General features: G+C 41.7%; 1 protein-coding gene across 1 annotated transcript in view; it reads left to right on the top strand.

The window, feature by feature from the left end:
• The first annotated feature begins 1799 nt into the window (after positions 1–1799).
• MAPRE2 (microtubule associated protein RP/EB family member 2) overlaps positions 1800–23815 on the top strand; it is a 132467-nt gene continuing 110451 nt past the window's right edge. The window contains exon 1 of the mRNA XM_060775272.2: positions 1800–1951. The gene's annotated coding sequence lies outside the window, so the exon portion shown is untranslated. The remainder of the gene's footprint in view (positions 1952–23815) is intronic.

The raw sequence follows: 23815 nt of genomic DNA, 5'->3' as shown, positions 1-23815 counted from the left end.
CAAGCAGCATGAACAGTTCTGTAGTAGTAAATTATGAAGTGCAAGACCTCTACCAGTACAGCAAAATTCTCTGAGGATCTCAATTTTGTAAAGTATTTTGGATTGCAACTGAGAAAATTCATAACATCATAACACTCTTGTGAAACTCCACCGTTTCTACAGTTACAGTGGGAATTGCAGGTATTCAAGAATGATCTCAGAGTCTCTATTAAGGGGGTGCAACTACGAGGGGAGGGGTTAAAATGAGTTATTGCTTCTCCAAATAAAAGTGTTCCTCCAAATGACAGTTTCCTTCAACCTCCAAATTTCTAGAATTGCAGCAACTTAAAACCTATTTTGCTTTGAGCTGGAGCGTGCCAGAATAGCAACTGATGTTATCTCTCCTGTCCTTTCTATAAAGTGATTTCAGGTTTCCAAAAGTGCTTCTCAGAAGGGATTGGTGTGATAGTATCAATTGCTTTCAGTTTACCGCAGCTGCAGGGACTTAACTCCTCCCAATCCCTGCATTGCCCTTCTTCCTCCATGCCTCCTTTTAAAAGTCTAAGTCCACAAGCACCATTGCTACAAACACTAGAAATATTAATGTTTAAAAGATATGTATTGCCTTTTCCTGTTTTGGTGTACTTTGCAAGGAGGAGATTATATTTGATTGGCAAACCTTGCTTAGGGCTGCAAGAGGATGTACAACTTGGAACTTTTGCAAAATGAATGAAGGAACTTCCAAACAGTAAAGAAACACTTAATCAGGAAGTCCCAAGCAGTGTCCTGGAATGACCTGTGACATTGCAGTTACAATGTTGTAGTAAAATGGTGTCTCTTACATAAAATGGCAAGATCTGGACTCAGATTGCCTGACATATATGTAAGTGAAATGTCATGAGAGGATGCTTCTGGACCATGGCCATACAGCCCAAAAAATGGCCATACAGATCTCACAACCTGTGAGGATGCCTGCCATACATGCAGGCAAAACACCAGGAGAGAATGCTTCTGGAACATGGCCATACAGCCTGAAAAATAGCCATACAGACTTCACAACCTCTGAAGATGCCTGCCATAGATGCAGGTGAAGCGTCAGGAGAGGATGCTTCTGGAACATGGCAAGGCAGCCTGAAAAATGGCCATATAGCCCTCACAACCTCTGAGGATGCCTGCCATAGATGCAGGAGAAACGTCAGGAGAGAATGCTTCTGGAACATGGCCATTCAGCCCAAAACCCTCACAACCTCTGAGGATGCCTGCCATAAAGCAGGCGAAGCGTCAGGAGAGAATGCTTCTGGAACATTGCCATACAGCCCAAAAATGGCCATACAGCCCTCACAACCTCTGAGAATGCCTGCCATAGATGCAGGCGAAACGTCAGGAGAGAATGCTTCTGGGACATGGCCATACAGCCCGAAGAACTTACAGCAACCCGGCTGAGAAACTTCCTCCTGGGCACACAAAAGGAGTGGACAACCTGGAAGGCGCTGAAGAGGCTGAATGAATGGAAAGGCCACCTCAACGCCTTGCCAGGTTATTTTTGCCCCGCTGTAGGGGCCTGAGGAGCATAAGAAAAGCACAGGGGAGAAAGGGAAGCCGAGGGGCGCAGCTGTGTGGAGGCAGGCGATGACGGAGGAGAGGCAGGGCGCGTTGCGGGCCTCCTCCTCCTCCGCCGCCTCCTCCGCCCCGTCTCCGCCCCTGGGCCGGGCTTTGCCCACTGGCCCCTTTCCCGCGCTGCTGTCCCTTTTCTGCCGGGAGCCGCTTCCTCGGCGCCAAAGCAGGGCCGCCCCTCCCTCCCTCCGTCCCTCCCTCCCTCCCTCCAGCCCCAGCGCAGCCAGGCGGATTCACGTGGCTCTCGGGGTGGAGCGGCTGCCGAAGCGAAGGAGTCAGAGAGAGAGAGAAAGAGGGAGGGGAAAACAAAAGGCAACGAGAGGAGCTGTCAAAGGCGGGAGGCGGAAGCGCGGCTCAGGTGAGTGTTTGCTCCAGCCTGTCTCGCCGGGCGCGGCTTCCTTCCCTCTGTGCAGGCCCCCCAGAAGTTGCCCAAGAGGAGGAAGGGAGGCTCGTGGTTCCGTCCCGGAGGGGAACTTGGCGGTGTTGCCACGCTGGCGGCGGCACTATGGGGAGGAACTGAGGAGCTGCAGTGGACCTCCCGGGCTGAGTCCCGCTGGGGTTTGGCGGGGAGAAGTCGGCCTCCCTCGCTGGCTACAAAGCAGCTCCTGTGGGTGGAGGAGGAGGAGGGAGGGAGGCAGAGAAGGAGCCGTTGCCAAGCCCGGGAGGAGTCTGTCAAAACAAAGCTGCCTGGACCGGGCATCGGGAACGGCGCCTGCCAACTTGTGCCTATTCAGTCTCTCTGTGTGTGTGGCTGTGTGTGCCTTCAAGCCGCCTGTCGACTTAGAGCAACTACAAGGAATCCCACGTGCCTAGAGCCATCGTTCAGAGGAAGGAGCTGAAAGAAGGAACCACCTGGGAGTAGCCCTTGCCTAAGATCACCTTTGAAATATGCATCACAGCACTTGGGACTCATTGGCTGCCTCCCATCCAACACATTCTGCTTAGCTTCCAATATCAGACGGAATCTGAGCCCCTCGTTTAGGGTATTTTATTTATCCTGTCAGAAGCAAGTTGAGGGTACAATTATAATGTATGTAAAAAGACACAAACAACACAAAGTTAAAAACTTGGCCTTATACTAGGAGGGTTGAATGAAGAATAATGAAAAATAATGTCTCTACCTTTGTAACTCCTCAACAGATGGCAGTACTGGTATCCGGCCGGTACTGACTTGTTCAGTAGACTCTGCTCTACAGTTCCATTTTGGCAGGAAGCCTTAGCATTGAACGGTTGTGTTGTTAAAGTGCAAAGTATGGAACCCTGCGCAAACAGTCGGTCAATATAACTTAAGCAATGTGCAGTTATTGAATTCTTGACAGCAAAAGGTGTCACTCCAAAGGAGTTTCATCAGAGAATGCAAGCTGTTTATGGTAATTGTGTCTCTGTGCGTCATTGGGTGAGGAAGTTTAAAGATGTTGAGGTGACACCTTCTGCTGTCAAGAATTCAGTGACTGCACGTTGCTTAAGTCGCATTGACTGATCGTCTGTGCAGGGTTCCATACTTCGCACTTTAACAACACAACCGTTCAATGCTAAGGCTTTCCACCAAAATGGAACTGTAGAGCAGAGTCTACTGAACAAGCCAGTACCTGCCATATACCAGTACTTCCATCTGTTGAGGAGTTACAAAGGTGGAGGCATTATTTTTCATTCAACCCTCATAGATTTCAAGAGAAGGATAGAGGCAAAGATGAAGTAGTTTGGCCACCTCATGAGAAGACAGGAAAGCTTAGAGAAGACCGTGATGCTGGGGAAAACGGAAGGAAAAAGGAAGAGGGGCCAACAAACGGCAAGATGGATATATGTGATCCTTGAAGTGACTGGCTTGACTCTGAAGGAGCTGGGGGTGGTGACAGCCGACAGGGAGCTCTGGCGCGGACTGGTCCATGAGGTCATGAAGAGTCGGAAGCGACTGAACGAATAAACAACAAACATACTAGATTTCCTGTGATCAGTAGCTAGCCACTTCGAGCGCTTCGGGTGTCACTATAAGAAGGTCCTCCGTCGTGCATGTGGCAAGGCTCAGGCTGCATTGTAGTAAGTGGTCAGTGGTTTGCTCTTCACACTCGCATGTCTTGGACTCCACTTTGTTATCCCCATTTCTTAAGGTTGGCTCTGCATCTCGTGGTGTCAGAGCACAGTCTGTTCAGTGCCTTCCAAGTTGCCCAGTCTTCTGTGTGCCCTGGGGGTGGGGGTAGTTTTTCATCTGGTATCAGCTAATGATTGAGGTTCCAGGTTTTAATCTGCCACTTTTGGACTCTCACTTGCTGAAGTGTTCCTGCGAGTGTCTCTGAGGATCAGTGGTTCTGAACCTTCCTATGCTGCGACCCCTTACTTGATTTAAGGCATTGGCTTAAGGCCTTTTAGGGTATTTGGCCACATATATGGTATACTCTCAGCACCCATGGGGATTGGCATATGTTCAATACATATTTTGGTTGCTTGGGAGCTACTATTGAATAGAGGCTGGCAAAAGTATGCTAATTGGGATCCAATGCTGGTTGCGCAGTGCGGGTTGGAATTAGAGAAGCAAAGACATGTTTGCATACAATATCCGGATAGCCTTAAGCACTATGCTTGGTTGTTTGTCCCCTCCCCCCTTTCTGGAGAGCTATCTTGTCATGACTCTGTCACACCTGTGTCTCTCACTTGCTGCGCTGTCTTGGCATTGGGTCCCAGCTATCATATTTTTGCCAAGAGGCCTAACTCATAGAGCCATAGAGAACACAGGAGCCATCCAGTCCAACTCCATTCAGGGGCCATGCAGGGAAAGCACATTCAACTATCCCATGCTATACCTTAAACTCTGTGTTGACTTGATACATTAATTGAAATGAAAACAAATAAAGGCAACACACATTCTTACCGTTTTACTGTATTATACAAACAACTAACAGGAAGTCATAGAGAGGAGGGAGCAAGCTTGTTTTCTGCTGCCCTGAAGACTAGGATGCAGAATAATGGCTTCAAACTACAGGAAAGGAGATACCACCTGAACATTAGGAAGAACTTCATAACAGTGAGAGCTGTTCAGCAGTGGAACTCTCTGCCCCGGAGTGTGGTCGAGGCTCTTTCTTTGGAGGCTTTTAAACAGAAGCTGGATGGTCATCTGTTGGGGGCACTTTGAATGTGATTTTCCTTCTGCTTGGCATGGGGTTGGACTGGATGGCTCACAAAGTCTCTTCCAACTCTAGGATTCTTTTATTTAAAGTTTTATTTCTTTTATTCTTTTGCTGGTTGTTTGAGAGTTCCGGTTAACTGAGGTCTACTGTATCCACGATGAGCAGGCAGAACCAGGAATGCACTAGTTGTGGTTTAAGAGCTGTGAGGTATTGATAAATTTGGGAGCAAAACTAGTCAAGGTATCACTTGGGGAGGAATGGGTTGGCACCTTGGTGTCCAGAAGGAGGGCATGAGGGGATATCTGTGCTACTTTTCTTAAAATACCCAGTTTACTTAGTTAAAGACTTGCTCAGAAACAAAAGTCCGAAACAAAAAACTTGGTGGCAGCAACCCTACCTGTTCCATTCAGCAAGGAGACTGCATTGTTTGTTGGATGTTAATACTGGAGCTGAAATATTAACCTTAACTTTGCCTGATCATATTAAACAAAAGTGCTAGCCGTTAGACTGGTTGGTCTATAGTACTGTGCTTTCAGACTTTGTGAAAGGCCCTCTAGTGCCCTTCCACACAGCCATATAACCCAGAATATCAAGGCAGAAAACCCCACAATATCTGCTTTGAACTGGGTATCTGAGTCCACACTGCAATATTCCAGTTCAAAGCAGATAATGTGAGATTTTATTCAGCTGTGTGGAAGAGACCTTAGACTACTCTCTGAGTAACCCTCCAACTTCCTGGAAGGCACGTGTTCACAGCCCTTACTTATAGAAGGTCTTTGCTATTTGCATAAGGATGTCTGGTCAGGGGTACTAATCCACTAGAAGACTAGTTCAGTGCTGCGGAGCCAAATGAGTGTGTTTCAGCTGATTACTATTTTGGAGAAACAGTAGCTGTTCCAGATGGGAGTGAGTTTTCATTGAGTTTCTTCTAAAAATTTCCCCACCACCACCACCACACAAGCTGGATTTCTGTGTTGTGTTGTTGTTGAGTATTGGCCTCTGGGAAACCAACGTTTACATCCTTTCTGGAATCTGAAGATCCTACACAAGTCACACCCTGCCAGCCTCACAGGAAGGCAATGGCAAACCTCCTCTCAACAAATCTTCCCAAGAAAGGCCTGTGATAGGATTGCCTTGGGGTGGCCATTAGTAAGAAACAACCTGAGGGCATATGAAAATAGATGCATCTGAATGCAACCTTTCGGAGAAAGCAAGAGCTAGATTTTGATTTTTTTTTTAAATATTAAATTGGAAAATGGGACTTAATTGTTATAATGTTGTTACTTTTTCCTCTAGAATGAAAGTAGCAGAGTCCACTACTCTTCCGAGTCATGTCGCATGTAGGTTTACCTCCAGATTTTCACCTGGAAAAGGAGGGAGGAAAGCATGGGGAGCTGCATTTTCATAGTCTGAGGTCTCTGGGGTTCTGTTGATGTTTTGGATATAGGTATCCCCAGTTTTGCTTATTGTAGAGTGTGTACATACATATGCAGAGCCCCCGGTGGCACAGTGGATTAAACCACTGAGCTGCTGAACCTGCTGACCAAAAGGTCAGTGGTTCAAATCAGTAGAGCTCCTGCTGTTAGCCCCAGCTTCTGCCAACCTAGCAGTTCGAAAACATGTAAATGTGAGTAGATCAGTAGGTAGGAAAATAACGGCACTCCATGAAGTCATGCTCGCCACATGACCTTGGAGGTGTCTGTGGACAACACCTGATCTTCGGCTTAGAAATGGAGATGAGCACCACCCCTCAGTGTTGGACACCACTAGATTTAATGTCAAGGGCAAACCTTTAGTTTTACATTTACATACACATGCTCTTACAGGCATCCTGCACAAACACTCAAGCCTGGGAATACAACCTAGCTACTATGGCTCCTAGTTGTAATGATGCCATAAGGACATGATTTGGAAGAATGTAGAGCCCTATACGGGGGAGGGGCCAGTGAAGGACAACACAGCTTGTCTGGGTTACTATATCTTGAGGTGAATGACACTATATTATTAAGACAAGTTCAGAATCTAGAATAACCTAGCTGTACTAATATTTGGCCTCTTTCTGTGGGCAGTCGGAGCACTCAAGTACACAAAAATAACTCTGGCAACCAACTAACCTGGGGGTTAAGGAGGACGGGGAGGCATGGTATTTGATTTCATTTGGCATAAGGATTTACTTAATAGAGCTATCTATTTTGAGATGACCTCATCTTGAGAAAGGGATCCATTTACCATTCATGTACAAAGTGTGAGATACAATTTGGAAGTAGTAAAAGTAAAGCTCTTCACTTCCCATATACACGGGATATTTCAGGTCAATCTGTTCAGAAACTGCCTTGTTTCATCAAACTGTACATGACTGAAATCCTGAATACCATAAAAATTAGCAATGAAAACAATGTTTCTACGCCAGCTATTCACTCCCTCTGACCCCAGCCTTTGAATAGTTCAGCAAATTGTGCAGAGCTAGGCATTTTGTGTACAAGCCGGACTACTGCTCAGTGTGGCAATAGTAATGCTTTGGCTGCTTTGAGTTACAACCTGTCTCAGGATTATTCTAGTAAAGGCAGCTGATTTATTCATGCTAAGTGCTTCGGTTGGGGCTGGTTGTTGAGCTAGAGAGCGAGTGTGCCATGTTTAATAAAAGATTTAGTGAATAAAAAGCATGGCTGTTTGAAGCGAACATTAACTCATGTGACCTCAGCAGCCAGTTAACATTTGAAATTCCCCAGTGCCCGGAAGCACTCTGATATGTGTTATCTCCAGATGGTCTCAGGGGCAGGAGGTATGTAGTCAAGGTTTAGTTTTTTCCAGGAACTGTTGATGTGCCTGGCTGCTTAGAGGATTGTCTAGGAAAAATACAGTGACATTTTAGCTGAAGAACATCCCTAAAGGATAATTTAATAAGTCTGATTTCTACCAGATTTTTGTTTCACATAGGAACAATGTAAAACACATATCAGTGAAATTTTATAGAAGTTGTAAAATACGTTTATAGCAACATTCCCATATTTCATCTTTGTACTTATGCTCTTGTTAAATTTTTTATTTATTTCAGGCGTTTATACCACATCCTTCTCGACCTCCGAGGAGGGACTCAGAACAGATTTGCAATGAATGTCATAAATTAAACATTGTTTTCAAATCTATAAAGACATCAAGGTGCATTCTGAATGGTTTCAGGTCTTGCCCACCTGGGATAATGCTATGTATGCACCTTTGTTATTGCTGTGATATTTTCTTGGATGTACCAAATACATATATACCACTAGCACTGCAGTCCAAGTTGTTCTTGACTGTTTCCTCTTTTATTAATTATTGTAATTTCATATAATTGGAGCGCCCAGTGGTGCAGTGGGTTAAACCGCTGAGCCACTGAACTTGTTGACTGAAAGGTCGCAGGCTTGAATCAAGGGAACTGCATGAGTTCCCACTGTCAGCCTCTGCTTCTGCCAGCCTAGCAGTTCAAAAACATGCAACTTTGAATAGATCAATAGGTATCGCTCCAATGGGAAGGTAATGGCACTTCATGCAGTCATGATGGCCACATGGCCTTGGAGGTGTCTATGGACAATGCTGGCTCTTCCGCTTAAAAATGGAGATGAGCACCAACCCTCAGAGTCAGACATGACTGGACTTAATGTCATGGGAAAACCTTTAGCTTTACCTTTTTAATTTCATATTCTGTCCCATATCAAAAGATTTCAAGGTTGGATAAATTTATTTATTTATTTATTTATTTCTACCCCACCTTGCTTCAGCCCGGAGGGGACTCGGGGTGACTTACAAATCCGGCAAAAATTCAGTGCCACACAGGTAAACAATAAAACACAGCTCATCAAAATATAAAACAATCTAAATACATAAGCAATTAAAACACATATAAATCCATCAAACAGATTAAAAACCATGCCAAGTCATGATCTCATATCCATGATCGTTTTCCAAAATCCATAGTCCATTATTCAAGCTGTTAAAGTCTTATTCCTTAATTTCCTATTTACCCACTGCCTGCATAAAAGCTAGGTCTTAAGTGTTTTCTTTTCTAAAAACCAGGAGGGATGGGGCCTGTCTGATGTTACTGGGAAGGGAGTTCCACAGCCGAGGGGCCACTACTGAGAAGGCCCTGTCTCTCATTCCAACTAATTTTGCTTGCGAAAAGTTTGGGACTGGGAGCAGGGTCTCCCCTGCTGCTCTTAAAGGTCTTGTAGGTTCATAGGGGGAGATGCGTTTGACAGGTAAGTTGGAACAGAACTGTTTAGGGCTTTATAGGCCAAGACCAGCACTTTGAATTGGGCTCAGTAGCAGACTGGCAGCCAGTGGAGCTGACGTAACAAAGGAGTGGTATGCTCCGTGTACACCATCCAGTTACAAATCTGACTGCCGTCTGTTGAATTAATTGAAGTTTCTGGGCCATCTTCAAAGGCAATCCCAAAATTTATCCTTTACATTTTAGAGGTTGGCAGTTTGTGTCAGATATGAACAATAGCTTTGGCCATCTGTGGAGAATAGCTTCTCTTTTGCTATTGTTCTCAACTAAATCATTTGTTTTGTATTTATACGTAGAATAATGTGTGGAGGACAGAAATAGCAAAATAGGTGGGTGTTGCAACAAAAAATGTGGTCATATGAGATCTTCTTGTTTAGGTAGCCTGGCAGCCATATCTATTTCCAGATCTTCTGCTCTGTTGTCATTCCAGCCTTTAAAAACAGATGCTTGGTGATCTGTTTTAATTCTGTGATTCTTAATTAGCTGTTTTCATATATGCATTTATTTATTTAATATAAATGCCATCATTTAAAAAAAAAACTAGGATTCAAGGCAGTTTTCAAAAGATTAAAAACAGGTGCCAGTCAGAATACTGAATCCAGACACAACAGAGGTACTACTGGTCGGTCGAAAGGCCGAACAGGGTATAGGGTTACAGCCTGTTTTGGATGGGGTTACACTCCCCCTGAAGACTCAGGTTCGCAGCTTGGGAGTGATCCTGGATTCAACGCTGAGCTTGGAACCCCAGGTCTCAACGGTGGCCAGGGGAGCTTTGGCACAATTAAAACTTGTGCGCTTACTGCGCCTGTATCTTGGGAAGTCTGATCTTGCCACGATGGTCCACGCTTTTGTTGCACCCCGAATAGATTATTGCAATGCACTCTACATGGAGTTGCCTTTGAAGACTGTTCAGAAACTCCAACTAGTCCAATGGTCAGTAGCCAGATTACTCACCAGAGCGACATAGAGGGAGCATACCGCCCCTCTGCTACATCAGCCCCACTGACGGCCAATTCTGTTCTGAGCACAATTCAAAGTGCTGGTCTTGACCTATAAAGCTCTATATGGTTCCGCCCATCTTACTTGTCTGAACGTATTTCCCTCTATGATCCACCTCGGAGTTTACAATCACCAGGGGAGGCCCTTCTCAATCCTGCCACCCTTACAAGTGCAGTTGGCAGGGATGAGAGACAGGGCCTTCTCAATGGTTGCCTCCCATTTGGAATGCACTCCCTGGTGAGATTAGGCTGATTCCCTCTCTCCTCGCCTTCAGAAAAAAACTAAAGTCATGGCTTTGGGACCAAGCGTTTGGGCAGCTAACTGAGCAGCAATTGTAATGACTTACACCAATGAGTACACCTGGACTGGAACTCCGGATTATGATTTGGATTTGAGAACTTAGGCTGGTAGTACTGCAATATTTTAATGGCCTATATTTTAATGTATTTTAATTTTTGTTGTTTTATTTAATGTCAACTGTTCTTACTATGTTTTGTGTGCCAGCATCTAATGGTTGCCAATTGTGAGCCACCCTGAGACCCCCTTTGAGAGTTGAGAAGGACGTGGTACAAATGTCCGAAATGAATAAATAAAGAAATAAAATAATAGAAGAATTTATCAGGGGCAGGAATTATTCAGCCCTTGAGATGTTGTTAAACTGCAAGATTTATTACCCTTCTACACTGTCCTATACCATCCAGATTATCTGCTTTGAACTGGATTATATGGCAGTGTAGACTCATATAATCCAGTCCAAAACAGATAATGTGGATTATCTGCTTTGATAATCTGGATTATGTGGCAGTGTGGAAGGGGCCTCAGTGGCCCTAAGAAGGCACGCTGGTAGGTTGAATACAACAACATTCGGAACATCTCACAATTCCCACCTCTGCATTACCAAGGTTAACCAAGTTATAATATTAAAACACTACTGAATTTAAGTAATTTTAAAACACATCAGTTAAAATGTGCAGGGCATACATATACTACTCAAACAATCAAAAGTCCTTTTCTTGACAATGATAAAAGACAACAGAGACGGAACAAGTTTTTGTTGCTTTTCAGGTCCCCTGCTGAGCACAGTAACTCTGTTTTGGCTAGGTAAGGTGTCATGATTCAACCCAATTTTACAATTAGTACATATAGATGGGATGTGCTACAAAATGTGGCAGTGCATGTGTCACGTTGTATGAAGTTCTCTAGTTTAGGATTCCATCCAACCAGTTATGCTCTTTTCCATAATACTTCATTCAGTTATTTTCCCCTTCCCAACTGTGGCCACTCACCATTTTGGGAGCTTTGGGCATATGAAGTGCTTAATTGGGATTAAGAGTTTTTTCTCTCTGTATTTTTGATTTTTGGCAAAAATCCTTGAACCTGTTGATAGCTACCTCTAGTTACAGTACCTGAGAGTTGGGATTGATTTCCATTCCTAAATACAAGGGCTTTACTCTCCAGTTACTACTACAAAACTGAATTTCAGCAATATTGTAGCAATATCCTCACCACATTTTTCACATTAATGAAGTATTTATTTATCATGTCAAGCAAATTGAGAATACATAATGTATAGATAAACCACAAAGTTAAAAAATTGGCATTATACTAAATTTCCTTTGACCGGAAGCTGGCCGTTTGGAGTGCCTCTGATGTCGCGGTGAGAAGGTCCTTCATTGTGCATGTGGCAGGGCTCAGGCTGCATTGTAGTAAATGGTCTGTGGTTTGCTCTTATCCACACTCGCATGTCGTGGACTCCGCTTTGTAGCCCAATTTCTTAAGGTTAGCTTCACATTTCATGGTGCCAGAGTGCAGTGTTTATTCTACTAAATAGGTAAAGGTAAAGGTTGTCCTCTGACATTAAGTCTAGTCATGTGCTCATCTCCATTTCTAAGCCGAAGAGTCGGCGTTGTCCATAGACACCTCCAAGGTTATGTGGCATGGAGTGTCATTACCTTCCCACCGGAGTGGTACCTATTGATCTACTCACATTTGCATGTTTTTGAACTGCTAGGTTGGCAGAATCTGGGGCTAACAGTGGGAGCCCACCCTGCTCCCTGGATTCTAATCGCTGACCTTTCAGTCAGCAAGTTCAGCAACTTAGCGGTTTAACCTGCTGCATCAAAATTCAGTTGTATTTCCAAATCAAATAGATCCATTGAATCAATACCTACACTGACCCATTGATTCAATGAGTTTATTGAGTTGGAGTTAACATCTGGATTTATGATAATAGTATTTGGATAATATGAAATACATGGCAAACTTTTATAATAAAGAGAAATGCTTGATGGAACCTTGAAATCATTTTTGTTGCTCCCGCCCCCCAAACCCTGTATACACACACACACACACACACACACGCACACACACCACTATACATATGTATAGGCATCTGATGAGAGTAGGTAGCGGAATATGGAAATTTGTGTCATTTTGTAATAAAAGACCTCTAAAAAGTTGTCTTCAAGATACCATAATCAATCTATCTATTCTAGCCATAGTGTTTAGAATGGATGGATATAGTTGTAAAAGCTGCTCTTTCTGAGTGCAAAATGAAGGAAGGGAGAGGAATGGAAAAAGAGAAATGAAACAGCAGCTTGAAGTTAGCTGTTTAATTTTAACTTGAATTTTCGTGGATGTAAACTCATTTCCGCAGATAAAGTACAGAGTGATATTAAAGTCTTAGGTTAAAAAGCATGTTTATGTCATTGTGGAAGTTAATTATAATGTAATAGAACCCAGAAGGTTGCAAATCACGAGCCATGCCCAACATTTTCAAAGGGCTGAAGTAGGTGGCACAATTTTTCAGATCTTTACTGTGGTCAGCTGCTGTTGGCATGTGAAAGCAGTAAACTACTTACTGAAAGCAAGTTTCCCTGGGTTCTAAACACTCTCTAGAAGATTCCCTTTGTTATGCATGCAATAGTGAGGATTCTTGTATTGATGTATGTAGTGTGCCATGAAGCCATTGTGGTTGTTTCATACCTCTGCTAATGGATTGGAATGTGTGAATACTGTTTTAATGCAGACGTTTCTCTTTCTAGTCTTACTTTGTAATGTCAAGGATTGCAACCTGTAAATCCTTTACTGTACATCCAAGAAGGTTGTATATCTAGACCATCCCCCATCCATCCGCCATGCACACGGGAATTGTCATTCCGATGTCCGATTTGTGTCCATTAATCCTCTTGCAGAAGAGAAGGTTGAGAGGAGACATGATAGCCATGCATAAAATATGTGAAAGGATGTCATAGGGAAGAAGGAAGCAGACTTGTTTTCTGCTGCCCTGGAAACTAGAACTTGGAGCAATGGGTTCAAATTACAGGAGAGTAGATTTTACCTGAACATTAGGAAGAATTTCCTGACTAAGAGCTGTTCACCAGTGGAACGCTATGCCTCAGGTTGTGGTGGAAGCTACTTCCTTGGAAACTTTTCAACGGAGACTGGGTAGCCAGCATTCAGGGGTTCTTTGATTGTACTTTTCCTGCATGGCAGGGGGTTGAACTAGATGGCCCATGTGGTCTCTTCCAACTCTGGTTCTATGCATAGAGATTGTCCTGTAGACTATAAGGGGGTACTGCTGGCAAAGGATGGCATATATCACATTGGAGAAAATAGGTTCAGCTCTGATATTATGAGTGATATTATTGGCCCTGGAAATTTTGCTCCCACAGCAGATGTAGGAACTCAGTTAGCATATGGCAGGATCTTGTCCATCTATTACCAGTCATATTGTGTATTTTGTTGCAAATGTTGCTATATTTCTTTTCCCACTTTCCTCCACATTTCTCCATTTTATCCTGGAAGAGAAATGTGGCTATTTCTTTGAAATCTGTGTGAGAGTAGTTTAGTTAATAGCTTGGGATAATGCCATGTCCTTAGTGAAACATCTCTTTTTCTAGTTAAGTTTTATACCATTGAGGTTGCTCACTTTCTTATTTTTATGATGATTATATTTTCTGTGTTTATAGTGAGTTAACGTTTTATATCGCTAATCTGTTTTAAATCTTCACATCAGGAGTGCAGACTTCATGGTCCTCCATATGTTATTGAGCTGTATTTTTCCATTGATTCTACTCAGCAGAGCAGATGTTGAGTAGTGATGGAAGTTTCACTCCAACAAGGTTTGTAGGGTCACGGGTTTGTCATGCCCACATTACTTGATTAAGAGAGTTTTGTCACCTGAAAAATAATTTCAGTTTATCATATCAGCATTATTATATTCTATTGTTATAAATTATTTCAGTGAGCATCAGTGATTGTACACACCAATAATATATTCCTGACACAGTATTAATACCTTTGGTCCTATTTTTTTTTTAGTTGTTCTGCATCCTTTATATAGAAAGAAATGCTAAAATACCTGGACATATTTAACGAAGTCCCATGGTGGACATGTTAAAGGTCAGTTCACATTATCACTCACTGTATTGGCTATGTGAGCAGTTTTCCCAAATCTTGCACTTGGAATACACTGTGCACATGTACATATATGTATTTTATTATATTATATTAACATCAATGGTTCATTCTGGATTTTTGTTGGGTTTTTTTGCAAAAGATATAACACAATAGCATGCTAGTGCAATTTTCATGCATCACCTTTCTTAGGCACAATAGGTACCAATTCAGCAGCAAATCAGGGAGAATCTCAATTTCTAAAATCATAGGCATTTATAGTTACTGCCTCTTGTTTTGTGTAATGCTTTTTGTTCCTCTTGTGTTGATCCTATTATTATGTTTGGTCTAACAGTATATTTTGATGTCTGATTTGTGGATGTTTTGTATGTTAGTGTGCTAGTTACTCTAAAGGCACTGGGGAAAGCAGATATCTAGGAGTGCCATAGTAATCACAGAGGAAGCACAAGGCATGCACAAGGAATATTTGCTAATGCTCAGACTCCTTGGTTGCCAAGTTTGACTAATAGTGAGCTTCCCTCCAGTATCCTGATGAAACAGCAGATCAGGTTGCATTTGTTAACAATATGCAAATGCTGCCTTGTAGAAGTGGGTAATGGCCAAACATAATGGAAATTCTCCTGTAACTTAGTCAATAAAAGGAAGCAACAATGGTACAATTATTATTAAAGTGCACAAATATTTAAACTGGTTTTCTTAAGAGTACATCAGTAATGAATTGGCTGCAATATATTCTCGCCTTTCCCTTAATGTATTTTTGTTTTAATGCACCATGTTTCTTTGTATTACTACAAAGTATTACTTTGAACTTCCTGTTTTATAAAAGAAACATATGTTTACAGTAACTGAACAAAGGTAGGGCAGTTCCTCTTTCTATTTACACTGCTAGGGAGATACTATGAAAATTTACTATGAAATGTCTATTGGTAATACCAGAATGATAGCAAGGATCAAGCTAAAACAGGAATTCAGATGAGAAAATACAGTTTAACTCTTTTAGATTAATCATTATCTTTGAGGCACCTTTACATATTCCTACAAGCAATTATATTTTTGCTAACATTGGATTTAGAGCGATTATAGAATCAGAGAATCATAGAGTTGGGAGAGACCACATGGGCCATCTAGTCCAACCCCCTGCCATGCAGGAAAGCACAATCACAGCATCCCTGACATATGGCCATCCAGCCTCCATTTAAAAGCTACCAAGGAAGAAACTTCCACTACACTTCGAAGCAGAGAGTTCCACTGCTGAACAGCTTGTATGGTCAGGAAGTTCTTCCTAATGTTCAGGTGGAACCTCCTTGCCTGTAATTTGAACTCATTGCTCCTAGTCCTAGTTTCAAGGGTAGCAGAAAACAAGCTTGCTCTCTCTTTCTTATGACACCCTTTCACATATGTATCCATGTCTATCATGTGTCCTCTCAACCTTCTATTTTGTAGGCTAAACACACCCAGTTCTTCAAGATTATCCTCATAGGGCATGGTCTCCAGACCTTTGATAATTTTAGTTGCCCTCCTCTGGACACCTTCCAGCATGTCAATATCTCTTTAAACTGTGGTGCCCAGAACTGGACACAGTGTTATTTCAGGTGAGGTCTAACCAAAGGAGAATACAGAGGCCTCATGACTTCCCTCGATCTAGACACTATATTCCTTTTGATGCAGCCCAAAATCCCATTGACTTACTTAGCTGCTGCATCACACTGTGGATGCTTAAGTCCCATTAAATACAATGACATAGTTAAATAGTGTCCCTTATAAATACAGTAATTATTACATAATGTTATCATGTATTGAACTGCTTTTTCTGTTGATTTGTTGTAAAACATTATGTTTTGGTGCTTAATTTGTAAAATCATAATGTAATTTGACATTTAATAGACTTTTCCTTAATCCCTTCTTATTATCCAACAATTTCGCTTATCCAATATATCCAATGTTCTGTCGGCCCATTTATGTTGGATAAGCGAGACTCTACTGCAATGGCAAAATTAAGATTTACTTTGTGAAGTTTTTAAACATATATTTTTGCAATTGATGTTTGAATCCCTGGATATAGAATCCATAGATATGGAGGGATGACTGTATTTCAATTCTAAAGTTGCTGATTCAATTATTCATAGAAATGATGATCCTATAATATCTTAAATAATAAACAGTTATCTATGCTAAAACCATATCACATCAGTTTTTACTGGAGAAAAACTAGCATAAAGTTGAGCAACAGCCATCTTGGTTTTGGCATAATTTCTTCCAAAGCACAAAAGAGTAGCAAAAGAGTTGTGTAGTTGAGAAGGTCAATAAATCTTAATTTAATTGCTCATTTAAAAAATTCATTTTAGAAATACTTAGTATTGAAATATGCAGTCTTCACAAAGTCCATTTATGAATAGCACTGCAAATTGGGTCAAGCCTGTTTCAAAGTAAAGTGTATGCAAGGCAGATTGTAGCCAGTCAAGCTCTGTAGTAATTCAGATTCATTTTTCACAGCTCACTGCACAGCTTTCATAGTCACTGCTCCATTATTTGTATTGTGAATCTCTAGTCATACAAATTATGGCTAGAGATAGTTAACAAATTGTTCAAGCAATGAAATAGGCACTTGAACGTTCCCTGTACAGTGATGATAATGCCTTCTAAGGAACCTTGATACCCATAGCTAGAATATTTGGGGTAAAATTAAAGGTGAGGGTAGAGATTGGGATACCAACATATTTTTAAAGTACATGTACACCTCAAAACTCCAGTGCACTCACTTATACCTTTTGGAAAGCCCTGCTGCAGGGTTATTAGCCTTCCTGAATAATATGGGATGCGGTTTTGGAATTTGCTGTGACTGATGGAATCTCCCAAAAGTAGGTCATGTCCTTTTGTATTCAGACGGTTGTATTCATGTGTACTCAAAGATAAGTCGCATATAGTTCTGTGATGCTTGTTCCTCAGTAATTTGTACAGGGTTGTGACATTCAGAATGATCACTGAAATTAAAGATGCCATCTCCCCCTTCCTTTAGCAGCTCTCCTATCCCACATAATTTTAGAGGTTATCATATACTGTAGGGGGAGGAGAAAGTGGATGTTGCAGAGGAATGGAAACATTGATGGCAAGAACCAGCAAGCAAGTGAGTTTGCTTACAATTAACATATCTTATAATCCAACCCGGTGTTTACAAACAGAATAATTCGTATATGTGTCATTCATTGAAAAATGACACGTTGTAGGTGTAGATGAATGTTGTGTGGGAGAAGTGTTTTCGCAACATTCATTCACGGAAGCATTTGTTTACACAGCGGATAATGTGTATTTAATTTATTTCTATCGCAATTGAAGTGCAATCCTAGAAGTTTCTCAGAAGTCCTATTGAGTTCAGTGGGAGCTTGTTGCTAGAGGTGTGGATATAAGTGAATATTCCAAAACCCTATCTAGGCTGGCCATTTAATTAAGCTAGTTCCAACCTGCAGTGATCAGACAATAAACATCCACAAAAAAACTGCAAGAGAAAGCCCTTAATCCACATCTGTGCCCTGTGGTATATGTAACCACCATTCAGGCCTCAAATTGGTTCCAGGATTTCATCTGCACAGCAAAATTACTTCAATACTGGTTTGAAATCGCATTATATGGTCAGCGCACTCTTAGTCCTATATACACTTGAAACTGCATTGAATGTTTAATAATTATACCCTTAGTCCTATATACACTTCCCTGAGAATAAGATCCTACTAAACTCACCAAGACTAAGAGTACAGGCAGTCCCTGAGATACAAATATCCAGCTCATGGTTAAGAAAAGGGCTGAGACAACAGGAAGTGAGAGAAATATACCCCCAAGAAAGGAAATTGACTCCTAAAAGTTATCATGTGGAAAAGGTGTCTCCACTGAAGCATTATTACCAATCCTTGTTTTCACAGCAAGCCAAATTTTTCAAAATCCAATTTTCACAGTGAGAGAAAGCGAGGTGAAATCTTCTGAACAGGGGCACAGACAGCAAAACAAGCACCACAGGAGTGTTAATCTTTCCCTATGCTAACCAAAGCACGCGCTCTTGCGCGCTCTCTCTATAATAATGTAATATTCATTTGTGGGATTAACATAACTCATAAACCACTGGGCAAATTGCCACCGAATTTGGACACAATGCACCTACTAACCCAAGGAGTGACCATCAAACAAAAAATGGATTTTGTTATTTGGGAGTTGTAGTTGCTGGGATTTATAGTTCACCTACAATCAAAGAGCATTCTGAACCCCACCAATGATGGAATTGAACCAAACTTGGCACATAGGACTCCACAACCAACAGAAAATTCTGGAAGGGTTTGGTGGGCATTGACCTTGAGTTTGGGAGTTGTAGTTCACCTACATCCAGAAAGCACTGTGGACTCAAACAATGATGGATGGATCTGGACCAAACTTGGCACAAATACTCCAAATGCCCAAATGTGAACACAGATAGAGTGTGGGAGGACAAGACCTTGACATTTGAGAGCTGTAGTTACTGGGATTTATAGTTCACCTACAATCAAAGAGCATTATGAACCCCACCAATGATAGAATTTAACCAAACCTCCCACACAGAACACTCACAAACAACAGAAAATACTGTGTTTTCTGATGGTCTTTGGCGACACTTCTGACAACCCCTCATGACACCCCCCCCCCGGGTCCCGACCCCCAGGTTGAGAAATGCTGCCTTAAGGCCATTCAGTCCTACTCCCTTCACCAGGGCAAGAAAACATAATCAAAGCCCTCCTGACAAAGAGCCATCCACTGAGGCTATACATATAGATATATATGATTCACACACAAACACACACATATATGTATATGACAGATATTTATTATTTATTTATTTACTATATTTGTATACTTCCTTCTGGCGACTCAAGGCAATTTACAAGGCAAAATTAAATGCCACAAAAACGCAAGTACAATATAAAACATTAACATCATTAAAATCATAACAACAACAATAAAACATAATTCAATAAATACTCATTAAAACATTGTCCAGTCCCATTGTGTAGTTGTTCCGATTCTTATGTCAGTTACTCAGTATTTGCAAATGCTTGCTCAAATAGCCATGCCTTGAGTTTTTTCCGGAATGCTAAAAGCGAAGAAGCTGATCTGATCTCTCTAGGAAGGGCGTTCCATAGCTGAAGGGCCACCACTGAGAAGGCCCTATCTCTCGTCCCCGCCAGTTGTGCTTGTGATGATGGCGGAACCGAGAGCAGTATCATAGATTTGAAAGGGACTCCTAAAGAAGGACAATTATATGTTGCATGTCCCACAGTAGGCAAACCAGATAATGTCTACATCAACACTGACAAAGAAACAACAAGAAGCAACCACAAACATAAAGACATCACATATATTAGAAACCAACAGTTTCTCATTACTTTATTTTCCAGATCACAAGACTGGGCCACAGCAACGTGTGGCAGGGGATGGCTAGTGTGTGTGTTTATGTGTGTATATGTATATATATGGCTGGAGTTACGCTTTAATATACCTGTTCCAACTTACATACAAATTCAATTTAAGAACAAACCTACAAGTAATGTGAGAACTGCCTGCATGTCTTTTTCCAACCTCATAAACAAGAATTTCTAATGAACAAGACTTAAGGCTCTCTAACTCAGCTTGCACTAAATGCGCCAGCCAGAATATAAATCACAGTGGCCTGTCAGAAGGAAAGAGGCCTTTATAATCTATCCATCAACAGCAAGCTGAAATCTATGTTGCTGTTATTCCAAGGGGGTACTTTGAACTATGATTCAGACACACAGACTTGCTGACATTTGCTGAATCCTACTTTTTGGTGACAGTTTTTTACTCCAGTGGCATGTACTTTAGAAGAGAAGCTCTCTTAGGGGTTTGTTGAAAGAATAAAGTACTGTAGGCAGGAAGGGAAAAGCAATGGGTGAAACTTTTGCACAAATTCCAATTCTTTTTATTATTCTTTTTATTCATATTCTTCTGACAGGCTCTTTTACACAGAGAAGACGAAGGTGGGTTTTATTTGCACCCTGGAAAGCCAAGTCTGTTCCAGTAGCAGACAGCAAACCCACAGACTCCATCCAGCCGTGGGTGTGCTTGAGATTTGCAGGGGTCCTCCTTTGAACTTGCTTCACTTCATTGGTTTATGTCAAGAGTTAATTTGTTAGTATGGCAGGCAGCTCTTATCATCTAGCTACATAAGTGCTTTCCTTTTCAATATGAATAAGAAGTCTGAAGTCTGATTTAAAAATAGGGTTTTTGGCAATCAGCCATCTTTCTGTTGCTTGTGGTGTTCAAGGTTAAGTTATTATTAGTTACCCCTTCAACAATATGTGCAAGACACTGTGCAGAACACAGAACTGTTGGAGTTGCCTGCAGAGGAGATTTGAAAGCTAAGCAAGAGGAGGGTGTCAGTTTTTAAAAGATCTGTCTCTGATAATAAAGTTAAGGGAGAAAACTGGTAGAAGACAGTTCAAGGGGGAGACCAAACTTTGAGGAATGATTTCAAGAAGTGAGAGGCCTTATTGCAGGCATGGGCTAACTTGGCTCCTCTGGGGGTTTTGGACATCAACTCCCACAATTCCTACCAGCTGTTAGGGATTGTGGGAGTTGAAGTCCAGAACACCTGGAGAGGCCAAGTTTGCTCATGCCAGCCTTCTTGGATAACTTTGGGAGAGCAAAAGAAGAAAAGTATGGCTGAAGCTGAAACCTATACTGTGTTTCCTGAAAATAAGACACTCTCTTATATTTATTTTTCCTCCAGAAGATGTATTATGGCTTATTTTCAGGTAATGTCATATTTTTATTAAGTACTAGCTGTACCTGCCACATGTTGCTGTGGCTAAGCTTCCCTCCCTCTTTTTCTTCTTTCTTTCTCTCCTTTCTTCCTTCTCTACCTATTCCTGGACTGTAACTCCCAGCAGCCCTCCAGATTTATCGATGTACCTAATATCCATCTCTATCTAATCTATATATCTTATCTGTCTGGAGAATTGCTGGGAGTTTCAGTCCAGGAATAGGAAATAGGAAATATATAAAGATTGGGATGCTCTCAAAGAAATCCAAGGAGAAGCAAGCTTGCAGTTTGGAAGCAGTGCATTTGGAGCATCCTCCTCCCCCAAAGGGCCTTGTCTAGGGGATGCTGGGAGCTGTCGTTTTCGCACATGTGCTGTATCGTTATTTAGCTTCATTGGGGGTTTTAAGTCCTTTCCACTATTTCTGGGGAGGAGGTTATGAGTGATGGTCACTCGTTGGTCTGTTAGGAGTGTAGTGTTCAAATTTTGTGTCAGTTTGTTCAGTGGTTTTGAGTTATGTTAATCCCACAAACAAACATTACATTTTTATTTATATAAATGGTACAACAACCTGCATTTCTGGGATGATCTCTCTGAGCTCAACAGCAGACTGATTGCTGAAGCTTTTCCCCTACCCCCTGGTGTTTGTGTGAAGTGAGAGATACCCACAGACTATTGCAGATCAGTGATGGGGTGCAACAGCTTTACTGGTGTTCGTGCGGAGTGAGAGACACCCACAGACTGTTGCTGGTTGGTGCTGGGGAAGAGAGACCCATAGTGCTGAGTAAAACGGCAGCCACAACTTTACTTCTTTTCCCTGAGGACACACAATACTTAAAGCAGAGCGTCCTACTTCTCACTTGAGAAGAGACTCTTACTTTCATTTTCTATGCCCCCCCCCCTCCCCATGCCTCAGTTTGCAGCACAACCCCAGCACAGAACAACCGAGACCTGATGTGGGAGCCAACCTTGTATGCTGGATAGTGACACCTATCACTATTTCTTATTTTCTGGGTATGGCGTATATTGCACAAATGCTTAGAAATCCTGATACAGCTTATTTTATGGGTATGATTTATTTTATGGGAATTAGGGCACTAGCCGTATTTTGTTTAGTATTTATTATTAGGATTAATATATTTTTGCTTTAAATTTTACATAAATACTCTTGTGGCATCACATAGGGTACTATAAAGTCACGGATTCTGAACAATGGGTATACCTACATTGAACAAAAGAAATAGAGAAAATGTAGATTAGGAAAAAGATGTGAGGTAGTGTGGTAGCTTTATACATAAGAATTAGGAATTCAGAAAAATTGCCTCAGGTAAAGCTATTATACATTTGATCAATATGCAGAAATAAAGAGATAAATGTATCATAGAAGTGAGGGGAAAGTTGATTGAATCCTTGTTTGCAGTTTCTTTTAAAGCATCTAGCATGCTAACAAGCTGTCTAGTCTCTCTAGTCTTATTTGTGATTTAAAAATAGATTGTTTAAATGGCCTTTCATGCCTACATTTTTAGCAACTTAAGCTAACATTCTGTATTCTTTTAATCATCCTATATTTCTGACATGAATCATCAGAGAGTGAACAACTCCATTTGTGGTTTCAGAGTAAGAGCAGGGTTCCTGCTCCACCCATTATTCCCCACAATGCTAGAGAAAGAACAGCACTCTGTTTTTAACTATCTGCGGTGGAACAAATGTAATAGGGAAATAACTAAGGCAACTCTCAACTCTCACAGAAAAGTGAACAGAAAAATGTGTCACTGTGCCTATTTGCCAATTCACATTCTAAATCTGGATTTCAAAATTCATATATGGTTGTATGTTTTGAATCAGAAGTCTGTATGTCTCGTAAGAAGAGATGGCAAATGAGAGAAGATGATGTGCTTCCCTTTGTGGTTGCATTTTTCCTTTGTTTGACCCTTATTCACTGATCTACAACCCAATTTCAAAATGTTTTCTCCCCTGCTCACTCACTTAATTTGAGAAGGGTCAGGTATGAGTCCTCATCACACTGAGATCCAAAATGGGGCAACAGCAGAGGGATTTGCCACACAGCATGGTGAATCTAGCAGGCAGTGCAGGGAAACCACTGACCCACACCATGCATCACCTACTGTGCCGCTTTCCCCATCACATGGGGAAAAGCATTGCCACCCAGCTTCCCTGCATGCTTCTCTATAAGAAAACGGGAAGCCTCCCATGTTCACTGGGAAGTATCCTAGCATGCTGCCAGTATGCTTCCTCTATGGTGTCCCTGCGGAAGTTGTCTTACGCCATCTGATCAGATCCGGGGGACTCTGTAGAGGAAGCATCCTGGAAGCATGCTAGCGCGCTTCCCAAAGTGCAATGAAGTGGACATGGCTTTTGCTTTACTCCTGAACTGCCTTACAAATTTGATTTATGCCTCATCATTCTTATTCTACAGGCTTTGTACCTTTCATCTTCTCAACATTTAAAATAACATAGAAATTATTTTTAGAGTAGTAGGTGACATGTGACTTGAAGATTTGTGTCTGACACATACAAAAGAGGAGGTCCACTAAAATGATCAAAGGTCTGGAGACCATTAATCCCTATGAGGATCATCTTAAAGAACTGGCCATATT

This window comes from Anolis sagrei, chromosome 4 (genome assembly GCF_037176765.1).
Source record: "Anolis sagrei isolate rAnoSag1 chromosome 4, rAnoSag1.mat, whole genome shotgun sequence".
Taxonomy (NCBI): Eukaryota; Metazoa; Chordata; class Lepidosauria; order Squamata; family Dactyloidae; genus Anolis; species Anolis sagrei.
The sequence above is the reverse complement of the archived record's forward strand: the minus strand, read 5'-3'. Positions and strand labels throughout refer to the sequence as shown.